This window comes from Bufo gargarizans, chromosome 4 (genome assembly GCF_014858855.1).
Source record: "Bufo gargarizans isolate SCDJY-AF-19 chromosome 4, ASM1485885v1, whole genome shotgun sequence".
NCBI lineage: Eukaryota > Metazoa > Chordata > Amphibia > Anura > Bufonidae > Bufo > Bufo gargarizans.
The window spans coordinates 375,873,388-375,896,177 of NC_058083.1; the positions used below are offsets into that span (position 1 = coordinate 375,873,388).

Below are 22,790 nucleotides of genomic sequence, written 5' to 3' on the forward strand. Positions count from 1 at the left end.
CGCCTAATTACTCCTCTAATTCTCATTATTTATTTTTTGATATTTTTGTCACAAAAATTGTCTTTATTTATTAACTTTTTTTTTTTTTTTTTATGTAACAAGATTAAAGGCTATGTTTTAATGGTGACAGATCTTCCCAAAAAATTTTAAGGACAGCAGTTTGTATAGAAGGGAGATGGTTACATCTCAGCACAGGGCTCTTCCTTTCGGAATTTCATAGGCTCCAAGGTTATTTACCAAAATATTGGAGATTATGGCCTTTGTAAGACTAAAAGGAGTTGCTATGGTACCCTATTTGGATGATTGTTTTGTTAATTTCTCAGTCAAGGGAGAGGTTGTTAGAGGAGATAAATTTCCTTTTCTCCACTTTAGGGTACTTTCACACTTGCGGCAGAGGATTCCAGCAGGCAGTTCCATCGCCGGAACTGCCTGCCAGATCCGGCAATCCGGATGCAAACTGATGGCATTTGTCAGACGGATCAGGATTTGGATCCGTCTGACAAATGCTTTGAAATACCGGATCTGTCTCTCTGGTGTCATCCGGAAAAACGGATCCAGTATTCTATTTTTTTTTTTTTTTTCATTTTTAAAGGTCTGCGCATGCGCAGACCGGAAAGCCGGATTCGTTTTGCCAGAACACTTAATGCCGGATTCGGCACTAATACACTTCAATTTAAATGAATGCCGGATCCAGCATTCCTGCAAGTGATCAGTATTTTTGACTGGAGAGAAAACTGCAGCATGCTGCAGTATCTTCTCCATCCAAAAAACGTAAGGGGGACTGAACTGATGCATCCTGAACAGAATGCTCTCCATTCAGAATGCATTAGGATAAAACTGATCAGATTTTTTCCTTTATTGAGCTCCTGTGACTGAACTCAATACCGGAAAACAAACACGCTAGTGTAAAAGTACCCATAAAAGATCTAGGTTGGAAAATAAATTGGAAAAAGTCAAGTCTTGTTCCTTCTCAGATATGTATGCTTTTGGGAATTTAATTGGATTCCCGTCAGCAGAACAGTTTTCTTCCCATAAAGAAAAGGGATTTGATTATACACCAGACTCATTTAATGTTTCTCTCCTACCTGTGTTCTCTCAGAGAGGCTATGGCGGTATTGGGTCTGATGGCATCCACTACTCCAGCAGTAGCTTATGCTCAAATTCATTCCAGGGATCTGCAGGCAGACATTCTGAGGTCCTGGGATGACTCCCCCTTTCTCTAGAACAGGAAATTCCACATTTCTTCAAAGGCCAGACTTTCCCTTGTATGGTGGATAAATCTGTCTGAAGGAGTTCCATGGTCCTTTCAGGATCAGTTGGTAATCACCATGAATGCCAATTCCTGGGGTTTGTGAGCTCACTCCCAGAACAGGTTCTGGCAGGGGAGGTGGGATCTAACCTCAAGGAAAGCCTCCTCTAATTTGAAAGAGTTGAAAGAAAGAAAAGTGTCTCTAGAGATAGCGGTTCCAAAGTTGATGAACAGGGAAATAGTTTTCCATTCAGACAATTCAACGACAGTAGCCTATATAAATCATAAGAGGGGTATCAGAATCCCGTTGCTGTTACATCTTTCCCAAGAGATTTTTAGTATAGCAGAAAGAGGGCTTTTTCTATCTGCAGTACACTTGAAAGGGAAGGACAATGTACCGTTATTGCAGATTTCCTGAGCTGCACTTCTCTCAAACAGGGAGAATCGTGTCTGAATGAGGAAAATCTCTGACAGATAGTCCAGACGTATGGTCTTCCCACGATATATCTATTTGCGTCCAGGGCCAGTAGAAAGGTGGACAGGTTCTTCTCCCTCAATCGTGTGGACAATCCACCAGAGTGCATCAGTACTTATGATAGATCCAAAATGGCCAAAGAGATCCTGGTTCTCAAGCCTAATGAGGTTATCTGTAGAACCTCCTTGGTCCCTTCCAGCGAGGGAAGATCTTCTCTATCAGGGGCTGCTCTTTCATCCCAGTCCAGAGATTCTTCATATATCGATTTGGATAGGCAGATCTGGTCTAGCAGAGGTTTATCAGACAAGGTAGTATCCACTCTATTGAAAGGCAAGAAACTAGTTACTTCAAATAAATATTTTAAATAGAGTTGAGCGGACACCTAGATGTTTGGGTTCGGCCGAACTTCACAAAAAAGTTTGAGTTCGGGACCCAAACTTGACCCAGAACCCAAACCCAATCGAAGTAAATGGGAACCCAAACTTTGGAGCACTAAAATGGCTCCAAAAAAGTCATGGAAAAGGCTAGAGGGCTGCAAAAGGCAGCAAAATGTGGTTAAGAGCATGGCAAGTGCTCTGCAAACAAATGTGGATAGGGAAATTACTTCAAATGACAAAAAATAAATACCAATAAAAAATAATAATCTTGATCTAGGAGGAGGAGGTCCATATGCAGTAGGAGGTTGAGGAGGTGGTGCATGTGGCATTGTAGGTGGAAGTGGCAGTGGAGGAGGAGGAGGTAGCCAACACTGGTTTTTGTTTTTTATATTTTATTTTTTTGGTTCAAATTTGGGTAGACCCCAAAACATTGGGAAAAAAATAAAACAAAGAGAGTACAACAATGGCTGGGTGAGGCTGGTATACATGTCTATTCTGCACACGGTATGGAGAAATCATGTTGGATCCCTGCCTGGTACATTTTAATGAACGTGAGCTTGTCCACATTGGCTGTGGACAGGTGACTGCACTTCTCTTTGATAACCCCATCCTGCCGTGCTAAACAAATGTTCAGACAATACACTGGCTTCAGGGCAGGCCAACACCTCCAAGGTGTAAAGGGCAAGCTCAGGCCATGTGCCCAATTTGGAGACCCAGAAGTTGAAGGGGGCAGACCCATCATTCAGTATGTGTAGCTGTGTGCACACATACTGCTCCACCATGTTGCTGAAATGCTGCCTCCTGCTAAGACGTTTCATATCGGCTGTTGTGGCATGCTGACAAAGCTTTTCCACATTTCGACCATGCTAACCCTGCCTTCTGAGGTGCTGATGATGCCCCAGCTGCATTGGTTACCTCTTCCTCCTCCTCTGCCTTCGCCTTGTGCTTCCGCGGTGGCCCCTGCTGTCAGGTGGGATCGCCATTAGCAGTGCGTCTACCAGCATGCGCTTGTACTCACGCATCTTACGATCACGCTCCAATGACAGAATTTAGGACGGTACATTGTCCTTGTAACGGGGATCCAGCAGCGTGGTCACCTGGCAATCCGCACAAGTTAAAATGTGTCCAACTCGGTGGTCGATGCGGAGACACTGGAGCATGTAATAGCTCGTGTGTGCCAGGCTGCCCAGAGGCACCCAAGCTGTCCCCTGTGGGAGTTGTATCGTCTGTGTCCTCTGTATCCCCCCAGATACACACCAGTGATGGCCATAAGCTGGTTTGGGTGCCACACTGCTGTGAACACTATTCCTACTCCTCCATCGCCTCATCCTCCACCTTGTCATCCTCCAGAACTGTGCCCTGGCTGTACAATTGTGTACCTGGCGTATGCAGGAACCCACCCTCTGAGCCACTTGTGAATGACTGGCCTGAAATCCTTGTAAATGGTCCCTCTTCCTCCTCCTCCTGTGCCACATCCTCCTCCATCATCGCCCGAAAAGTCTTTTCAAGGAGGCATAGAAGTGGGATAGTATCAAAGAGAACGGCGTCATCGGCACTGGCCGTGTTGGTGGAGTACTCTAAACAGCGCAACAAGGAACACAGGTCTCGCATGGAGGCCCAGTCATTAGTGATGAAGTGGTGCTGTTCCACAGAGCAACTCACTCGTGCGTGCTGCAGTTGAAACTCCACTATTGCCTGCTGCTGATTGCACAGTCTGGCCAACATGTGCAAGGTGGAGTTCCACCTTGTGGACAAGTCGCATATGAGGCTGTGAGCGGGAAGGCCGAAGTTACACTGCAGCGCTGAAAGGCGAGCAGCAGCAGGGTGAGAATGCCGAAAGCACGAACAGACGGCCAGCACTTTATGCAGCAGGCCTGACATTTCGGAGTAATTTTTATGCTGACCGGATGAGGAGGTGGAAGAGGATGAGGAAGCGGAGTAGGAGGAGGAAGCAACAGGAGGCAAAGAGAAACGCCCTGCAATCCTCGGTGTTGGAAGGACATGCGCCAAACTGCTATCCACCTGAGGCCCAGCCGCCGCTGCATTTACCCAGCGTGCTGTTAGGGAGATAAAATGTCCCTGACAGTGCTTACTGGTCCGTAGTTAGGTGGACCTTGCCACAGATGGCGTTGCGCAGTGCACACCTGTTTGTGTCCCCCACCTTGGTTGTTCAGAGAAGAGATGGCTCGACTGGAAAATTAGTGGCGGCTGGGAACGACGTACTGTGGTACAGCCACCGCCATAAGTCTTTTGAAACTCTCCGTCTCCACCAGACGGAATGACAGCATTTCAAAGGCCAGTAATTTTGAAATGCTGGCATTCAGGGCCAGGGATCGCAGTTGGGTAGGGGGGGTACTTCCTCTTTCGCTCCAGTGTTTGGGAGATAGAGAGTTGAATGCTTCCATGGGACATTGTGGAGATGCTTGGTGACCCAAATGGTGAAGTTGCTGGCACATCCTCTGTTTGCGGGGTGGCATGTGCCTTTGTCACTGCAGAGGGGATAAAGAGGCAGAGCCTGCAGCAGATGAGCAAGCAGGAGGAGCCAGAGACCTTGTGTCTACTCCACTGCAGCTCGTGCTTTGAACTTAGATGCCTGGTCATGCAGTTTGTGCTCAGGTTTAGAGTTTTTATGCCTCGCTTCAGGCTCTGATTGCACAGCGTGCAAACCACTTGTGTCGTCGTCAGCACGTTGTCTGAAGAACTGCCACGCCAGAGAACTCCTTGAAGCTGGCTTTGGTGTGCTTGGTCCCTTGGTGCGGTGGGCAGTAGCAGGCATACTGTCTAGGGGATGGCCGCTCTGCTTTTGCACCCATCTCCCTCTTTTGCTGTGCTGGTGGTTTCATCATCATCAGAGACTTGTTGTGGTGGTCCTCCCATTACTCATCCTGAAACATAAGTGGTTGGACATCGGTGCACTCAATCTCTTCCACTTCTGCGGCAGGGCTATGTGGATGGCCCTGGGAAACCCTGCTAGCAGAGTCATCAAAAAGCAAAAGAGACTGCTGCATGACTGCTTGGCTGATTTGCAATGTGATTGAGCGGAAATGTGAAACAAGTTGTTAAAGCAGAAGGATCGAATGAAAGGAGGGGGCGCACTTCAAGTAAAGACAAATTTTAGAAATTTAAGTCCCTGTCACCTATGCAAAGCAGGGGTTTTTAATCAGCAAAAATGGGTTAATGTCACCCACCAATGGAACAGACAATTTTTTTAACATTCCGGTCCCTGTCAACTATGAAGAGAAGGGGTTTATTCACGGCAAAACTGGGTTCATGTCACCCACCAATTGAACAGACGATTTTGCTAAAATTAGTTCCCTGTCACCTATGCAGAGCAGGGGTTTGTATATGGCAAAAATTGTAAAATGTCACCTGAGAATGTAATAGACGATTTTTTCAAATGTTTTGTTTCCTGTCACCTATGCATAGCAGGGGTTTATTCACGGTAAAACTGGGTTCATGTCATCCACCAATGGAACAAGCGATTTTACAAAAATTTGGTCCCTGTCACTTATGCAGAGCAGGGGTTTGTATAATGCAAAAATGGTAAAATGTCACCTGAGAATGTAACAGACAATTTTTTGAAATTTAGGTCCCTGTCACCTACACAATGCAGAGCAAGGGTTTATTCACGGCAAAAATAGTAAAATGTCACCCAAGAATGTAACGGACACTTTTGCACCCTGCTCACTCTTTTGCTGTGCTGGTGGTTCTGTGCAACCACCGCCTCTTCCTCCAAACTGCACACGTCACTCGCATGACCTTGATTCCATGTGTGGTCTAGTACCTCATCATCCTACACATCATCTTACACCTAATCTTTACCCCTGACCTCCTTGTTGGTCTGCAGACTGCAGAAAGCCGCAGCAGTTGGCACCTATGTTTCGTCATCATCAGAGACGTGCTGCGGTGTTCTTCCCATGTCCTCATCCTGAAACATAAGTGGTTGGGCATCAGTGCACTCAATCTCTTCCACTTCTAGGGCAGGGCTATGTGGATGTTGTATGACTTGGGGCTGACTGCTTGCCTGATTTGCAAGGGGGCGAGTTGAAAGACAGATGCCCATGGGCTGTAGGTGCCAACTCTGATCTTTCAGCAGGGGACTGGGTGGGAGACAATGTGAAGGAACTGGAGGCACTGTCAGCCACCCAATCTACTATCGCCTGAACTTGTACTGGCCTCACCATTCGTAGAGCCGCATTCGGCCCTACCAAAAAACACTGTAGGTTCTGTCGCCTACTCACACCTGAGGAAGGTGTTTCACTTGTGCGTGTAGCTGGCACAGATCGACCACGTCCTCTCATGTCCATCAACAACAGCAGCACCACGACCAGGGCCACGTCCCTTATTTGACGCTCTCCTCATTCAGATGGTTTGTCAGGCGACAATGTAACCGCCAACAGTCAACAATTAAGCCCCTAATATGCAAATCACCGGATCTTCAGGTATATAAACCTTCAGAATTAAATGTACAGTCTCCAGAATTTCCCTCCAATATCTAATCAAGCTTGGGCATCTCCAGAAACAATGTATTAAATCAGCGTTCTCTCTCCAGCATTTTGAACATGCATCCGAAACTCTCACACCCATTATCTTCAATGACCGTGGGGATCGATGCAACCTATGCACTACAAAAAACTGTGAGATCGTATGTGAGCCCCTATTGGAAACCGTTGAGTAACTTCTGAGGGCATCTTCCCATTTATCTTCAGTAAGAGATTGAAGTTCATCCTCCCATTTTTTTCTAGCGAGTATTAAAATCCGTTTCTTTTTGATCTCCATCTATATCTTATATCTTTTTGCGGTTATACCACCCCTTTCCCCCTCTTTAGTAAATTTGTGTATTATATCAGATTTTTATATTTTATATTTGTCCTCCTGAAGGGCTGTCCGCAGGGCATTCCTAAGCTGAAAATATTTATACATATCTTTTTGGGAAATCCCAAACTCACCAACCATTGTATTAAAATCTTTCAATTTGCCCTGTTCCAATATCTGACTAAGGTATTTTATCCCTTTTTTTTCCCAGTCTATATACCTCTTAATCGTTTCTAATTCCTTAAGATTTATATTTTTCCAAATGTGTGTATAATACAAAAACCCTTTAATCTCTAATATTTTTTTAATCTCCACCCATATATAATTTAATAAATTCAGTATTCTATTACTTGTGCTCTTTTTACCCAACATACCGGATTCTAACACCTCCAAGTAATTCCACTCTTCTTTCCACCCTAATCTGTTTATAACTTGTCTACCCACCAAACCGTTTAAAGTACCTTTTATGTGGCCATATTGTGCTATTAAATAATAAAAAAAAACAATTTGGAACAGCTAGTCCACCCTCGCTTACTGGGAGCTGCAACACTTCTTTCTTTATCCTAGGGATAGCACCTTTCCAGAGAAAATCCCCCATTAAACTATCAAGTACCTTAAAAATACTCTGCGGTAACCTCAGCGGGGCATTTTGGAGAACATAAAGTATTTTAGGGCGAAAAATCATTTTTATCAAGATGGATTTACTTGGATTATACTTTACAGAAAAAAAATATATATATATGTCACCCCCTGGGTCCCTGAACTCACAGACGGATTATTTATATTATTTTCCCTTCCATTGGCACATATGGGTATATGTTTCCCACTGAAGTAAAAGAACAGGATTAAATTATTGTCCCTAGGACATATGCAGTGCTGGTGCACTGAACTTGCACAAAATAGCCGCCGATGCCCACCTAACTAACAGACGGATAAAACTTAGAAAACGTATTTTTCTGTGTCACTGGGCTCAAAATGTTGCACTGCACCCACAAAACAAAATCGCTGTAGATTGCAGAGTTAACAATAAGTTCTGATATCAGATAGATTCTTTCCTGTTCTCTCCCTCACAGCAGCAGTATCCTATCCCTACACTCGTAAGAGCAGAGTGACGTGTGGCGCTACGTGATTCCAGCTTATATAGACTCTAGGTCACATGCTGCACTGGCCAATCACAGCCATGCCATTAGTAGGAATGGCTGTGATGGCTTGTAAGGGCACACAAGTTAAACACTTGTTGATTGGCTGCCCTACAGCCTTTCAAAAAGCACCATTAATTCGCCGAACAACGATCTCGAACTTTTACTGAAATGTTCGGTCCGGGGTCAAAAATTTGAAAATTTGGTGCGAACCCGAACTTTACAGTTCGTGTTCGCTCAACCCTAATTTTAAAGTATGAAGTACTTTTTCTGATTTCATGGGAGGCAGTCCTGACCCGTTAAAGGCTCCGGACGTACCAAAGGTTCTAGAATTCTTACAATCTGGTCTTGAGAAAAACCTTTCAGCCTTTCCTCCTTACACTACTGTGTTAGAGGATAAAGCAATTATTAGGCCCATTTCATCTTTTCAGCCTAAGGTAGTTTCAGACATCCACAGGAGTCAGGATGTAGTTTTACCTTCATTTTGTCCTAATCCTGTCCTAAGCCTAGATTCCAAGGCTTCCTGGAGATTAGATGAAAACCTTCTTGTACAGTTCCAAGGAAGATTTAGGGGCCACAAAGCCTCTGCTAGTACCATTGCTAGATGGGCTAAGAGTAGGGTTGAGCAAACCCAAACTGTAAAGTTCGGGTTCATACCGAACTTTAGGATTTTTGGACCCCGGACCCGAACTCGAACATTTTTGTAAAAGTTTGGGTTCGGGGTTCAGCAATTTCTTAGCGCTTTTTGAAAGACTGCAGAGCAGCCAATCAACAGGTGTTTAACTGTCTGACCTTAGAACACATCACAGCCATGCCTACTAATGTCATGGCTGTGATTGGCCAGTTTTAGCATGTGACCCAGCCTGTATAAAAGCTGGAGTCACGTAGCGCTGCACTCACTCTGCTGTTACTAGTGTAGGGAGAGGATGCTGCTGGTGATTTCAGGGGGAGAATAGGACAGAATCTGTGATCAGAACTCAAATCTAACTCCACGATCCACATACATTTAGTTGTGTGGGTGCAGTGCACAATCTTTTTACCTTGCCAGTGACAGAAAAAAGTAACTTTTATCTGTCAGTTAGGTGGGCGGTGGCCATTTTATGCAAGCTCAGTGCACCAACACTGCATCTGAGCTTTTGTGACATTCAAATCCAAGCTTGAAATACTGCACTAATAATCTGGTTTTAAAAACACCCTTTTTTGGCAAAATACAACATCTGGTGTATTTGCAGGAATAGTCAGTGTGCAATTCAAGCTAGAAAAAGAGCCATAATTTTTTGGGTTTTTACAAACACCCTTTTTTGCAAAATCCACTATTTTACAGATCTGCACATATTCATATTCAGTTATTAAACAAACACCCGTTTTTGGCAAAAAAAATATATTTTGCAGCCTTTGCTGCATATGTCATTGTGAGATACACACTTTAGATACTGTGGTTATATCCATTTATTTGAAAAACAGGGATTTTGTGCACAAAACTTTAATTGCGGCCTAATCTGTATCAGTACGTGTGAGATACACCCTTTGGATACTGTGGTTCTATTCAGTTATTTGAAATACTGCCATTTTGGACAAACAAATGTACTTGCGGCCTCGTCTGGATCAGTCGGTGTGAGATACACCCTTTAGATACTGTTGTTATATTCATTTATTTGAAAAACAGCCATTTTGTGCACATATCTTTAATTGCCTAGTCTGGATCTATTCAGTTATTAAACAAACACCCATTTTGGGCAAAAAAATTTAATTGTGGATGAGTCTGCATCTGTACGTATGAGATCCAACCTTTATATTCTGTTGTTCTATTCTCCTATTAATTAAACACCCATTTAGGGCAAGATCCTAAATTTGAGAAATATGAGGAGATCGTCAAATAAGGTATGTGGCCCAGGTCGTGGTGCTGCTGGTGGAGCTCTTGTTTCAGGGAGAGGACGTGGCCAATCTGTGGCAGCCCACGCACAAGTGAAACACTTTCCTCAGGTGCGAGTAAGCGATAGAACCTGCATCAGTATTTGGTCGGGCCTAATGCGGATCTACGAATGGTGAGGCCTGAACAAGTACAGGCGATAGTAGATTGGGTTGCTGACAGTGCCTCCAGTTCCTTCACATTGTCTCCCACCCAGTCTCCTACTGGAAGATCAAAGTTGGGACCTGAAGCCGATGTCCATCAGTCTTTCAACTCACCCCCTTGCAAATCAGCCAAGCAGTCTGAGCCCCAAATCATGCAGCAGTCTTTTCTGCTTTTTGATGACTCTTTTAGCAGGTTTTCCCAGGGCAATCCAACTATCCCTGCCCCAGATGCCCAACCACTTATGTTTCAAGATGAGTACATTGGAGGACCATCACAGCATGTCTCGGATGATAAAGAAACACAGGTGCCAACTGCTGGGGCTTTCTGCAGTGTGCAGACCGACAAGGAGGGCAGGGGTGAAGACTGGGTGGAAGATGATGTTGAGGACGATGAGGTCCTCGACCACACATGGAATCAAGGTCATGCGAGTGACCTATGTAGTTCGGAGGAAGAGGCGGTGGTCGCACAAAGCCACCAGCACAGCAGAAGAGGGAGCAGGGTGCAAAAGCGGAGCGGCCGTCCCCTAGACAGTACGCCTGCTACTGCCCACTGCAGCAAAGGACTGAGCACAAGCAAAGCCAGCTCCAAGGAGTTCCTGGCGTGGCAGTTCTTCAGACAATGTGCTGATGACAAGACACGAGTGGTTTGCACGCTGTGCAATCAGAGACTGAAGCGAGTCATAAATGTTCTCAACCTGAGCACAACCTGCATGATCAGGCATTTAAGTGCTAAGCATGAGCTGCAGTGGAGTAGACACCTTAAAAACCAAGAAAGATCTCTGGCTCCTCCTGCTTCCTCTTCTGCTGCAGTTTCGGCCTTTTCATCCACCTCTGAAATGACAGTGCCACCTGCCACCCCGCAAACAGAGGATCTGCCAGCAACACCACCACCTGGGTCACCAAGCATCTCCACAATGTCCCACTGAAGCGTTCAGATCTCTATCTCCCAAACACTGGAGAGGAAGAGTAAGTACCCCCATACCCACCCACAATCCCTAGCCCTGAATACCAGCAGTTCTAAATTACTGGCCTTTAAAATGCTGTCGTTCCGTCTGGTGGAGACGGATAGTTTTAAAGGCCTTATGGCGGTGGCTGTCCCACAGTACGTCGTGCCCAGCTGCCACTACTTTTCCAGGCGAGCCATCACTTCCCTGCACAACCAAGTGGGGGATAAAATCAGGTGTGCACTGCGCAACGCCATCTGTGGCAAGGTGCACCTGACTACGGATACGTGGACCAGTAAGCACGGTCAGGGCCGTTATATCTCCACAACAGCACACTGGGTAAATGCAGTGGCGGCTGGGCCTGAGGCGGATAGCAGTTTGGCACATGTCCTTTCACCACCGAGGATTGCAGGGCGCTTCAGTTTGCCTTCTGTTGCTTCCTACTCCGCTTCCTCATCCTCTACCAGCTCCTCATCCGGTCAGCGTAACACCTTCACCACCAACTTCAGCACAGCCAAGGGTAAACAACAGCAGGCAGTTTTAAAACATATCTGTTTGGGGGACAAACCCCACACCGCACAGGAGTTGTGGACGGGCCTTGAACAACAGAACGATGAGTGGTTGGTGCCAGTGAGCCTCAAATCCGGCCTGGTGGTGTGCGATAATGTGCAAAATCTCATAGCAGCTCTGGGACTAGCCGGCTTGATCCAAATCCCTTGCTGGCACATGTGCTAAATTTGGTGGTGCAGAGATTCTTTAAAAATTACGCTGATATGTCAGAACTGCTGCATAAAGTGCTGGCCATCTGTGCGCGCTTTCACTGTTCTCACTCTGCTGCTGATCGCTTGTCAGCGCTGAAGCATAACTTCGGCCTTCCCGCTCACCCCCTCATATGCGACGTGCCCACAAGGTGGAACTCCACCTTGCACATGCTGGCCAGACTGTACGAGCAGCAGCAGGTGATAGTGGAGTTTCAGCTGCAGCAGGCACGGGTGAGTCACTTCATCACCAATGACTGGGCCTCCATGCGAGACCTGTGTTCCTTGTTGCACTGTTTCAAGTACTCCACAAACATGGCCAGTGCCGATAACGCCGTTCTCAGCGTAACTATACCACTTCTATGCCTTCTTGAAAAAACGCTGCTGGCGGTGATGGAAGAGGATGTGGCACAGGAGGAGGAGGAGGGATCATTTTGTAGGATTTCCAGCCAGTCATTCACAAGTGCCTCCGAGGGTGGGTTCCTGCACCCACAAATGCCAGGTACACAATAGTGGAGGAGGAGGATATGGAGAAGGAGGAACCATGTTCACAGCAGGTTGGCACCCAGACCAGCTCATGGCCATCAATGGTGCGTGGCTGGGGGGATACAGAGGACACAGACGATACACCTCCCACAGAGGACAGCTTTTCGTTGCCTCTGGGCAGCCTGGCACACATGAGAGATTGCATGCTGCAGTGTCTCTGCAACGACTGCCGAGTTGCCCGCATTCTAACTTGTGCTGATTACTGGGTGGCCATGCTGCTAGATCCCTGTTAAAAGGACAACGTACTGTCCTTAATTCCCTCACTGGAGCGTGATCGTAAGATTCGAGAGTACAAGCCCACGCTGTTAGATGCGCTACTGGTGGCATTCCCACCTGACTGCTGGGGAACAGTGGAAGCACAAGGCGAAGGCAGAGGACGAGGAGAGGTCGCCGACGCAGCTGGGGCACCACCAGCACCTCGGAAGGCAGGGTTAGGATGGGCGAAATGTGGAAAAGCTTTGTCAGCTCGCCAAAACAACCAGCACCACCAGCTGATATGTAACTTCTTAGCAGGAGGCAGCATTCCACCAACATAGTGGAGCAGAAATGGTGCACACGGCTACACGTACTGAATGACTGGTCTGCCCCCCTCAACTTCTGGGTCTCCAAATTGTGCACATGGCCTGAGCTTCCCCTTTACGCCTTGGAAGTGCTGGCCTGCCCTGCTGCCAGTGTAATATCTGAGCGTGTGTTTAGCATGGCAGGGGGCGTCATCACAGACAAGCACAGCCGCCTGTCCACATCCAATGTGTGCAAGCTCACATTCATTAAAATGAACCAGGCATGGATCCCACAGGACTTGTCCGTACCTTGTGCACAATAGACATGTACAGTCGTGGCCAAAAGTTTTGAGAATTACATAAATATTGGAAATTGGAAAAGTTGCTGCTTAAGTTTTTATAATAGCAATTTGCATATACTCCAGAATGTTATGAAGAGTGATCAGATGAATTGCATAGTCCTTCTTTGCCATGAAAATTAACTTAATCCCAAAAAAAAAAACCTTTCCACTGCATTTCATTGCTGTCATTAATGGACCTGCTGAGATCATTTTAGTAATTGTCTTGTTAACTCAGGTAAGAATATTGACGAGCACAAGGCTGGAGATCATTGTGTCAGGCTGATTGCGTTAAAATGGCAGACTTGACCTGTCATAAGGAGGGTGATGCTTGAAATCATTGTTCTTCCATTGTTAACCATGGTGACCTGCAAAGAAACGCGTGCAGCCTTCATTGCGATTGCATAAAAATGGCTTCACAGGCAAGGATATTGTGGCTACTAAGATTGCACCTCAATCAACAATTTATAGGATCATTAAGAACTTCAAGGAAAGAGGTTCAATTCTTGTTAAGAAGGCTTCAGGGTGTCCAAGAAAGTCCCGCAAGCGCCAGGATCGTCTCCTAAAGAGGATTCAGCTGCGGGATCGGAGTGCCACCAGTGCAGAGCTTGCTCAGGAATGGCAGCAGGCAGGTGTGAGCGCATCTGCACGCACAGTGAGGCGAAGACTTTTGGAAGATGGCCTGGTGTCAAGAAGGGCAGAAAATAAGCCACTTCTCTCCCCAAAAAACATCACAGACAGATTGATTTTCTGCAGAAAATATGGTGAATGGACTGCTGAGGACTGGGGCAAAGGCATATTCTCCGATGAAGCCTCTTTCCGATTGTTTGGGGCATCAGGAAAATGGCTTGTCCGGAGAAAAAAAGGTGAGCGCTACCATCAGTCCTGTGTCATGCCAACAGTAAAGCATCCTGAGACCATTCATGTGTGGGGTTACTACTCATCCAAGGGACTGGGCTCACTCACAATTTTGCCCCAAAACACAGCCATGAATAAAGAATGGTACCAAAACACCCTCCAACAGCAACTTCTTCCAACAATCCAATAACAGTTTGGTGAAGAGCAATGCATTTTCCAGCACGATGGAGCACTGTGCCATAAGGCAAAATTGATAACTAAGTGGCTCGGGGACCAAAATGTTGACATTTTGGGTCCATGGCCTGGAAACTCCCCAGATCTTAATCCCATTGAGAATTTGTGGTCAATCCTCGGGTGGACAAACAAAAACCCACTAATTCTGACAAACTCCAAGAAGTGATTATGAAAGAATGGGTTGCTATCGGTCAGGAATTGGCCCAGAAGTTGATTGAGAGCATGCCCAGTCGAATTGCAGAGGTCCTGAAAAAGAAGGGCCAACACTGCAAATACTGACTCTTTGCATAAATGTCATGTAATTGTCGATAAAAGCCTTTGAAACGTGTGAAGTGCGTGTAATTATATTTCACTACATCACAGAAACAACTGAAACAAAGATCTAAAAGCAGTTTATCAGCAAACTTTGTGAAAACTAATATTTGTGTCATTCTCAAAACTTTTGGCCACGACTGTATACCGGCCTAAACCAACCATTGTTATACTGCAGCGCAATTGCTCATTCTTGTATTTTGCATATTTCACACTCTTTTGGAGTGTACCCTAATTTAAAAACAAATAAAAATTTAAACCAAAAAACAGTGTTGTATACCTCGTCCTCCTCCACCGCCGCTTCCACCTACACTGCTACGTCCACCGCCTCCTCAAACTCCTACTCCATTTGGAACTGCACCTCATACATAAACTTAAAAAAAAAAATTGTATGTATTTTATTTTGTCATTTCACTACTTTGCCTGTTACATTTTCGGGTGAGATTCACCAATTTTTGGGTGTGCTGTACCACTGCTATATCTAGTAGACAGGTAAAAAAAAAAAAAAAAAAAATTGCCTGTTTACAGTTTTGGGTGAAATTCACCAATTTTGGGCTGTAATATACCCCTCCTCTACCAGCTTAATAAATTTCTATTTTTTTTTCTTTTAAATTTTCGCGTGACAAACAATTTTTTTCTGTCATAGGCTCCTGCTCTACCAAGTAGACAGGTTAATACATTTCTGTAATTTTTCAGTTACATTATTGGGTTGACATTTTACAATTTTGGATGTGAATGAACCCCTGCTCTGCATAGGTGACAGTGAATAAAATTTCAGAAACTCTTCTTTAATTGATACACGCCACCTCCTTTCATTCAATGCTTAAACTTTAACAAGTTATACCACATTTGCTCTTCAATAATTTGTCCCACAATTGCGCTTTACTAATTTGTCCCACATTTGCGCTTCAATAATTTGTCCCACATTTGCGCTTTGCTAATTTGTCCCACATTTGTGCTTTAATAATTTTTCCCACATTTGCGCTTTAATAATTTGTCCCACATTTGCGCTTTAGTAACTTGTCCCACATTTGCGCCTCAATAACTTTTCCCATATTTCCGCTCGATCCCAAAAAATGTAATACTTGTATCTCCCTTGGATGTGATCTCTCTTTCTCATGGTCGCTCTCCGGCGTGGAACCCTGATTCGCTGATAACCGTGATCAACATGGTATGCTCAGAAAAGAACATCAAAAGTTGATAGTGAAGATATCCAAATGGATGGTGGACGACACGGGGGCACCGCTGCATAGGTGACAGGAACATAACGTAACAGACGATTTTTTAATTATTTATCAGGTGACATTTTTGAAGTTTTGTTGGATAGAAACCCCTGCTCTACATTGTTGACAAGGAATAAAATTTACGAAATTCTTAATTAATTGATGCGTGCCACCTCCTTTCATTCAATGCTTAAACTTAAACAAGTTGTACCACATTTGCGCTTCAATAATTTGTCCCACAATTGCGCTTTACACATTTGTCCTACATTTGCGCCTCAATAACTTTTCCCACATATCCCCTTGATCCCCTTGATGGATGGTGGATGTCACGGGGGAACCTCTGCATAGGTGACAGGAACATACATTTTAAAAAAATCGACGGATAGAAACCCATGCTCTGCATAGTTGACAGAGAATAAAATTGAATAAATTCTTCATTAATTGATGCGTGCCACCTCCTTTCATTCAATGCTTAAACTTTAACAAGTTGTCCCACATTTACATTTTAATACTTTGTCCCATATTTCCACTCTATCATATTTAATTTGAAACAATTAAACTCCCTTGGATGTGGTCTCTCTTTCTCGCGCTATCTCTCCGGCGTGGAACTCTGATTCACTGATAACCGTGATCAACATGGTAGGCTCAGAAAGGAACATCGAAAGTTGATAGAGAAGATATCCAAATGGATGGTAGACGTCACAGGGACGTGCGATCAGGCAGAAGTTATCTAGAGTCAACAAAGCGGCAGCAGGGCCTCTCCTGGCTAACGTTTCCTAATTCAAAATACCCCAGTAACATTCCCTATAGTTTTTTAGTAATCATTCCAAAAACAGGGCATCTTAAGAGTCCTGTATTGTTATTTATCATCACTATCTCCCCGAATCGGGAGTGGGTAATTGCCGCGCGCCCCCTAATTTCCTCAAAATTCTTCAGTTTTAATAGCTTCTCCCACATTTCTGCTCGATCACAATTAAATTTCATCCATTGATCTCCCTTGGATGTGGTCTTTCTTTCTCACGCTCCCTCTCCGGTGTGGAGCCCTGATTCGCCAATGGGTTTCAAGAAAAACAATTACCGGTAAGCAATTTTTGTTTTTGGGGCGATGAAGCCAGAATCCAACAACGAGAATTAGGTAACTATGCTCACCACTGCAGTTTGGCTACATTGGGTGGTCTGAAAAAAATAAAAAATAAACACCAAAGGTGGACAACCCCCTTAGGGTCCATTCACACGTCCGTTGTTTGTTTCCTGATCTGTTACGTTTTTTGCTGAACAGATCTGGACCAGATCTGGACCCATTCATTTTCAATGGGTCCTGAAAAAAAATCTGACATTGTGCTGTCCGGTTTTTTTCAGGACCCATTGAAAATGAATGGGTCCAGATCTGGTCCAGATCTGTTCAGCAAAAAACGGAACAGATCAGGAAACAAACAACGGACGTGTGAATGGACCCTTAATGTTATTTAGTTCCAAGAATTCATCAAAGCCTTTTTTTTTTAACAGTTAAGTGCTCCTGTGGTGACCACTTCCTCTGTGAAACCTTGTCACCTCTGGATATTTAGTTTTTTCTTCCCGAGAGAGAAGCAGTGCCTCTTTGTCTTGCAATGAACAAGTTTTCACCATACATTTTGTACGGCCATTTATATAGATTATTCAAGTCCCCCCCCCCCTTCCCCAACACCTCTGCTCATGACTAAATACATTTAGGTTATTTTTTATTGATTTTTAAATTTAACATACAGTACAGACCAAAAGTTTGGACACACCTTCTCATTCAAAGAGTTTTCTTTATTTTCATGACTATGAAAATTGTAGATTTACACTGAAGGCATCAAAACTATGAATTAACACATGTGGAATTATATACATAACAATAAAGTGTGAAACAACTGAAAATATGCAATATTCTAGGTTCTTCAAAGTATCCACCTTTTGCTTTGATTACTGCTTAGCACACTCTTGGCATTCTCTTGATGAGCTTCAAGAGGTAGTCACCTGAAATGGTCTTCCAACAGTCTTGAAGGAGTTCCCAGAGATGCTTAGCACTTGTTGGCCCTTTTGCTTCACTCTGCGGTCCAGCTCACCCCAAACCATCTCGATTGAGTTCAGGTCCGGTGACTGTGGAGGCCAGGTCATCTGGCGCAGCACCCTATCACTCTCCTTCATGGTCAAATAGCCCTTACACAGCCTGGAGGTGTGTTTGGGGTCATTGTCCTGTTGAAAAATAAATGATAGTCCAACTAAACGCAAACCGGATGGAATAGCATGCCGCTGCAAGATGCTGTGGTAGCCATGCTGGTTCAGTATGCCTTCAATTTTGAATAAATCCCCAACAGTGTCACCAGCAAAGCACCCCCACACCATCACACCTCCTCCTCCATGCTTCACGGTGGGAACCAGGCATGTAGAGTCCATCCGTTCACCTTTTCTGCGTCGCACAAAGACACGGTGGTTGGAACCAAAGATCTCAAATTTGGACTCATCAGACCAAAGCACAGATTTCCAATGGTCTAATGTCCATTCCTTGTGTTCTTTAGCCCAAACAAGTCTCTTCTGCTTGTTGCCTGTCCTTAGCAGTGGTTTCCTAGCAGATATTCTACCATGAAGGCCTGATTCATGCAGTCTCCTCTTAACAGTTGTTCTAGAGATGTGTCTGCTGCTAGAACTCTGTGTGGCATTGACCTGGTCTCTAAACTGAGCTGCTGTTAACCTGCGATTTCTGAGGCTGGTGACTCGGATGAACTTATCCTCCGCAGCAGAGGTGACTCTTGGTCTTCCTTTCCTGGGGCGGTCCGCATGTGAGCCAGTTTCTTTGTAGCGCTTGATGGTTTTTGTGACTGCACTTGGGGACACTTTCAAAGTTTTCCCAATTTTTCGGACTGACTGACCTTCATTTCTTAAAGTAATGATGGCCACTCGTTTTTCTTTACTTAGCTTCTTTTTTCTTGCCATAATACAAATTCTAACAGTCTATTCAGTAGGACTATCAGCTGTGTATCCACTTGACTTCTCCACAACGCAACTGATGGTCCCAACCCCATTTATAAGGCAAGAAATCCCACTTATTAAACCTGACAGGGCACACCTGTGAAGTGAATACCATTTCAGGTGACTACCTCTTGAAGCTCATCAAAAGAATGCCAAGAGTGTGCAAAGCAGTAATCAAAGCAAAAGGTGGCTACTTTGAAGAACCTAGAATATGACAAATTTTCAGTTTCACACTTTATTGTTATGTATATAATTCCACATGTGTTAATTCATAGTTTTGATGCCTTAAGTGTGAATCTACAATTTTCATAGTCATGAAAATAAAGAAAACTCTTTGAATGAGAAGGTGTGTCCAAACTTTTGGTCTGTACTGTATGTATACAGAGTACAAAATAGTATATTTGCAGCCCCCGTAACAATTGTTTGCATAATGGTGAGTAAGATGATAATTAAATATTTGAAATAAACCAGAAGGAAATAAATATAATAACACCAAACTATTAGTCCATAAGTTTAAGGGCCATACTTCAGATAAAGAAGGGGAGTTTGAACATTTCCAGGATTTTGCTATTGCCATTCTGGATACTAGAATTACACGAGATACAACTGTACTGATGTAGTTAGTGAATAAATATATTCAGTAAATATAAAACCAAGTCTGGACTATAGAAAATGTTCGTATGCACTAAACGGGTTTGGACTTTTAAAACAGAGGACCAAAAAGGCTTTATGATGGGGCAGGACCACCAAATGTGGAAGTATGTACCCTTTTCATTGCATCTTAAAAAGGCAAACTGGAGTGCGATGTCACTTCCGTATAGTAGGAGTTTACCAGTGTTGTACACCAGTAGAGTTTTTTTTGTCCAATTAGGCGCTTTTAGCCAATATTTCATGTTATAGGATTTGCCCAGATCGGATTCCTATTGAAGTATATACAGGGTGGGCAATTTATATGGATACACCATAATAAAATGGGAATGGTTGGTGATATTAACTTCCTTTTTGTGGCACATTAGTATATGTGAGGGGGGAAACTTTTCAAGATGGGTGGTGACCATGGCGGCCATTTTGAATCCAACTTTTGTTTTTTCAATCGGAAGAGGGTCATGTGACACATCAAACTTATTAGGAATTTCCCAAGAAAAACAATGGTGTGCTTGGTTTTAACGTAACTTTACTCTTTCATGAGTTATTTACAAGTTTCTGACCACTTATAAAATGTGTTCAATGTGCTGCCCATTGTGATGGATTGTGAATGCAACCCTCTTCTCCCACTCTTCACACACTGATAGCAACACCGCAGGAGAAATGCTAGCACTGGCTTCCAGTATCCTGTAGTTTCAGGTGCTGCACAGCTCTTATCTTCACAGTATAGACAATTGACTTCAGATGACCCCAAAGATAAAAGTCTAAGGGGGTCAGATCAGGGGACCTTGGGGGCCATTCAACTGGCCCACGACGTCACCAGACATCAACACAATTTCTATCCGCTCCGCATGTGTTAACCTCGGCTGTAAACAATGTAACATGTCAATGGCTGTAAACAAAGAGAAACTTGTAAATAACTCATTTTTTACAAGACGATGGGGGGGGGGGGCATATTCCAGTGATATGCCCCCATTGTTCATGATGAGACAACCCCTTTAAATCCAAATTTAGATAATGTTAGTTCAGGAAATCCTTAGTGTATTCGATCACTCTGAAAGGTGTCTTAGAGAATTCTGTATTAGATTACATTTAGGAATCTTCAGGTGCCCCCTGGTGCTTGTCCTCCTGAAATTAATTCTACTTGGTCAGGGTGAATGAGAGAATGCTGACTAGTCAAATGGAAATGATTTCAACATATATTTTGATGTTGGTGTTTAATAAAGAGATTGGACAGAAGTTTTGTGGTAAGTTTGGTTCTTTTCCAGGTTTCGGTTTGGTTGTAATCAAGATGGATAACATCTTTGCAGGGAAGTTTTGTTCTGTAGCAGCTTTGTTTAACATGAAGATCAAATGTGGGGTTAAAAAGGATGCACTTTTTTTTTTTTTTATATCCATTTGATAGGCCATCTGGGAACAGGGATATAACCAATTTAGGGTACTTTCACACTTGCGTTTTTCTTTTCCGGCATAGAGTTCCATCACAGGGGCTCTATACCGGAAAAAAACTGATCAGGCATATCCCCATGCATTCTGAATGGAGAGTAATCCATTCAGTTTGCATCAGGATGTCTTCAGTTCAGTCGTTTTGACTGATCAGGCAAAAGAGAAAACCGCAGCATGCTACGGTTTTCTCTCCGGCCCAAAAAACTGAATACATGCCTGAACGCCGGATCCGGCATTTTTTCCCATTGGAATGTATTAGCGCTGGATCCGGCATTCAGAATATCGGAATGCCGGATCCGTCGTTCCGGCATGCGCATGCGCAGATCGGCAAAAATGTGAAAAAATGTACAAGACGGATCCGTCTGTCCGCATGACAAGCGGAGAGATGGATCCGTCCTTGCAATGCATTTGTGAGACGGATCCGCATCCGGATCCGTCTCACAAATGCTTTCAGTCAGCAGCAGATCAGCGGATCCGGCGACGGAACTGCCCGCCGGATCACACTGCCGCAAGTGTGAAAGTAGCCTCAAGTGACTTAATTGCTTTAATAATTTCCATATGGTCAAAGGGAATAGGTAATTCTTGGATTTGAGTAGGGTTGAGTTTAGGAATATTGAGGTTTGACAAAAAGTTAATAATATTTTCAGTGTTGTATTGGGGTATTGTAGGGTCATTTTTGAGATTATATAAGTCATAATATTTTCTAAATTGGGCTATATTATCTTTTGGATTTATGATTTTCTATTATTATCTATTTTTATATAATGTCATTTTAAACTGACATGCTAGGATCTTTCCTGGTTTAATATTTTGTGAATAAATGCTTTTCTTTGCCCTATGCTGAATTGCTCTGTGAACAATAGCTATGTTTCTATGCAAACAGTTTGAGTAAGAGTTTGTTAGTGACAAATTCCCTTGAAACCTGCTGCATCACTCTGAGTATTACGAACCAGCGGGTGTGAACCCACTGTGCCACGTGTCCTACCTCCTCTTAGGCCGTTGTCTAAGTGAACCCTCGATCTTCACATTACCCCTGGTGGTGGGGATAGACTTTTCCGGGGGGAACACCAGGTCGCTACCTCCTGAGGAGTATTGGCAAATTAGGCAGCTGGTTCAGGTGAACCAGGAGGTACCTGAGCAAGGTACCAGAGGTACAGGCATTGTCAGGAACTACAGTGCAGGACCGAAGGATGAGGCAGAGGCAAAGTCAAACAGGCAATAGGTCAGGCGCAACAGGTACAGGCCAGGCAATCCGGGTCGGCAACAGGAGTCAAGGCAAGCAGGCAGGGATCAAACAGGTAGCAGAGTCCAGGAATACAAGTACGAGTCAGGAACACAGGAATACAAACAGATATCAGGAACCTTAGCAGGACACAAAGACCTTGACAGTGAGGCATCTGGGAAGGGGGTTGAGCCACTTATATATGTGTAGGAGGACTAGGATTGGTCATCGAAGTCACATGAACCAACCCATAAAGCACAGGAAGTGACACACGCTGGCCCTTAAGGAAATGCTGCAGGAAACAAGCAGCAAGCATGTTTTGGCCAGGGCTGAAAGGAAACATTGGCAGCAGATCACAGCTGAACACGTTGCCCGGGACCGCGCTGGTAAGCAGAGGAACAGCGGCGCACAGCAGCCGCTGTTACAATGAGTAAGGCCAAACGCACACTGTGCAAGCCACGCCCACCAATGGCAGCCAATGCCTCTAGATTTAAAAATAAATATTAGTTATTTACAAGTTACTTATGTTTGATTTAGTCACCTTGCCTTTCCCAGTCATTAGTATTGCCATTCATAAATCTATGAAATACACCCACAAAAATACTACTCTCCCCCTTCTCTTCATCTCTTTACTTTTATATTGAT

General features: G+C 44.2%; 1 protein-coding gene across 4 annotated transcripts in view; it reads left to right on the forward strand.

Annotated features, from left to right (window-relative positions):
• LOC122935744 (dihydroxyacetone phosphate acyltransferase-like) overlaps positions 1–22,790 on the forward strand; it is a 477,317-nt gene that overhangs the window by 146,647 nt on the left and 307,880 nt on the right. The window lies entirely within an intron of this gene.